Genomic DNA, 3,574 nt, shown 5'->3' on the forward strand with positions numbered 1-3,574 from the left:
ATAATGCAGTTTCATGAGATGGCTAAGTATAGTTTACCTAGATAAAACAAGTGCCACAAAATGGGTGGTGCCAATCATTAATAGAACTTTTACTCAGTAAGCTTAAACTTTAAAAGTAACAATTTTCTCAAACACACACTCTCTTTTGCCCTGATATTATTTTGAGCTATTGGTACTAGCTGCATACCTCATTCTACACAGCTTAAGACATACACTTACTCACTGCTAGCATAAAAGAACTTACTATTACGTGTAGCTGTTTCTCTTCTTACAGCTCTAGTATCACCATCAGTTGCTTCTCCTAGTAACAATAGATACACTTACTGCTAGCGTAAAGAACTTACTATTACGTGTAGCTGTTCCTCTTCTTACAGCTCTAGTATCACCATCAGTTGCTTCTCCTAGTAACAATAGATACACTTACTGCTAGCATAAAAGAACTCACTATTACGTGTAGCCGTTCCTCTTCCTACAGGTCTAGCCTCACCATCAGTTGCTTCTCCTAGTAACAATTGATACACTTGTAGTGAACTCATGACATCACATCTCATGCATATTCATGATATCTCTTAATATATATTGCATGTTGTGTTTTATAATTGATCAGTGTTTGGGTGTCAAGTCAACTCGAGGTAAATGTGAGCGCTCTATGGCAAGCAGCATATCTGCTTCCCTATCACTAGCTGCAACATACATATACCATACGCTAAATTGGTGACCCGGACAGCCCTGTCCACTCACTGCTGCTAAAAACGTATGCTAAAAAAGTAATTTTTGCTGCTAAAAATGTAACAAAATGCAAACCTAAAGCAGTAAAGACAATAGCCAATTATTTATGACTATGTGGATGTTACTATTAAAATAACAAATTTGTAGTTCGTATTGCCAGATAGTTGAGATAAATCTGTGAACAAAAATAAACCCAATTTAAGCACTATTAATATTAATTTGATCAAAGAATATGCTGTAATGTCTTACAAGAGTTACTAAATGTCATTTTTTAATTATGTAATGTAGTGAATTTACAATTAACCTAATAAACTATATACTATATCTTGGTATAGTCATTGACAAAAGGTCTCAGAAAGCTCAAGAACTAAAACTATCCAAATTGTAAACTAATTTTCAAAAATGAAAATTACATGAATGTATTAGAACAAAGCCACAAAATATTAAAGAGTACAAATTTTTATGTTGAGTACTCTCTAACTACAGCAGTGGCCCTACTTGTACATGTATGTCTGAACACATTAATTAACTCATGTAAAAGAAGTGGTGACTGCATAAAACGTGTATTGTTTCACAAGTATACACTTTCAGTCAGAGATTGACTACACAATTCGGATCTGATTTATCACAGCAATTTACATTAAAAATTAAATATAACATGAATTAATAATTGCATAGTATTAAGAAAACAATTTTTTGTGATAAGAATATTAATAATAGATGTGACAGTGCACACGATTTTAGAAAGACCTTAGACTTTGCTTTGAGGTTTTAAAAATTAACATTACTTTTACCGCAATTGAGCAAAGCCCACTAAGACGAGAAAGATGTTGTCAGTACGGGGATCGGGTCGTCCAACTAATACTAAAGTGAAGTAGCCTAATCTTCATTAAAAGTGGGTGTGGTCACAATGAATTAAAATGGTGGCTATCAGCAAGTCTGGGCTTATTTGCAGCAAATGCTTAGCAAGATTAGACTAAACTGAGTCCAAATACTTCGCTAGCAGTAAGATGGGTCATAAAGCACAACAATAGAGTGGCTCAGGGGCTGAGCCCTTTAATGTTTTACATTCTTCTACTTTGGTTTATCATTACTAGCTTTTGAAAAAGAATAACACATAAAGCTCCAATTTCATAATAATTACTTGTTGATTTGTGCATCAAATAAGACCAAATGAGAGTTTAATTTTAGCTGATAAAAATTAAACGGACATAACACAGAAAGAACAAAAATACACAAAAAAGAAAGTGAGAAATAAAACAGATTAATGAACTATAAGGATTATATGAAGTCTAGGACTGTAGGAGAAGATATGTACATGTACATGTAACCAAACACTCATCTTCATTACAATGGTACATACAACACAATCACACAATGGTATTATAGTACACACATACAACGGTACTCTCAAACATCACACACATACCACCACATTTACAAAATACAGAAAAACAAAAAAAAGCAAAAATTATTAATCATAAGTACAAGTCAACAACGAGAAATAAAAGGCAGTTATTAGAGTAGGCCACGTTAATGTAAAATGTACTATATCAATATCAATCATCACAAAGTGTTGTCTGCTACAACATTTCTCTAAAGAATATTGTGTGCCACGACTGGTATCACCTGCATGTGTGTGTTACAGTAACTGTATTAAATGCTAGGTGTGAGAATGGCAGGACTGTTATTAAAGCTGAAAATAACTAACAATCTTGTACATGTACAAGCAGAATCTATAAATGTACATGCATACTTTAATGATTACTAGTTACTACTAACTCACAGTTAATGATGACTGCACTGCTAAACGATTAGATGATGTAACATTCAAAAAACTGGCAAGGAAATTTAGGCAACCTACAGTAGATAAGGGAGGAGCATAAGTGTACATGTTCAAATCAGAGTAGACTCAGAACAACTCATTTCCACCAAAATATGTCGCCATATAATGTGTATGGTAATAATAAATGTAAATTTTAGTTAAAATCGACTGACATGTAGGCTATTTCAAAGTTAACTATGTACATGTACAAGAATATTAAAGATAGGGTAATACTGATAGGATTTACCAGTATGAGTAGTGACAGCAATTAAATAGATTACTATTAGAAAAGGCTCTAGAATGATCTTTTTATTCATGCAAGTTGCAAATGCAAGCCTGTGTCAGTACATATTGTCATAATAGTGTTGAATAAAGGGAGAAGTATTGTATATAGTGTCAGTGCAAGTGCATGCCACTAACATAAACTGAGTGTCATAGTGTGAATGAACAGCAAAATTTATTTCAGGCTAAATGAGATAAATTTCATCAAAATTATAATTATTAGGAAATGATGGATTCAACAAAGTTTCACTAAAATGCATATTAAATGTGTACATGTAGATACCATGGAATGCATGTGATTATTAAGTCACAGCTTAGGCAAGCCTTGTATGACTTGTTGGATTAATTCATCTATTTATTTTGAGCGTTAGGGTGCATAGCATACACATGCAAGGTAAAAGATGTAGGACATGTACACTTAAGGGCGTGAGTGGAGGGAAAACAATTATACAATAAAATCAAGCTGACTTGTATCTGCAAAAGCATTGCACAGCTGAAAGCTGTACCATGCCATAGTCAGCTTTGTCCTTTAATTTATATCACACATAAAATTACATGCCATATTCAATAATTTTACTACGTAAAAATTAGATCACAAAATTTTGAAACCTAAATTTCTACCACATTAATTTCATACTATGGTGACGGCGTTAACATAAATTTTTGAGTGTGCAATATTGGTACCTGTAATATCTGATACAGTAGTATGCATACCTTTATACAAAGATCAAGTGTTTA

General features: G+C 33.0%; 1 long non-coding RNA gene across 1 annotated transcript; it reads right to left on the minus strand.

The window, feature by feature from the left end:
* Positions 1 to 203: 203 nt before the first annotated feature.
* LOC109583955 (uncharacterized) lies at positions 204 to 2,647 on the minus strand. Its single transcript, XR_002185786.1, has 4 exons — positions 2,516 to 2,647; positions 446 to 502; positions 351 to 401; positions 204 to 301 (listed from the first exon to the last, which is right to left on the minus strand). It is a non-coding gene; the product is annotated as an uncharacterized LOC109583955 (long non-coding RNA).
* Between the last annotated feature and the right edge of the window lie 927 nt (positions 2,648 to 3,574).

This window comes from Amphimedon queenslandica, unplaced genomic scaffold (genome assembly GCF_000090795.2).
Source record: "Amphimedon queenslandica unplaced genomic scaffold, v1.1 AMPQUscaffold_13262, whole genome shotgun sequence".
Taxonomy (NCBI): domain Eukaryota; kingdom Metazoa; phylum Porifera; class Demospongiae; order Haplosclerida; family Niphatidae; genus Amphimedon; species Amphimedon queenslandica.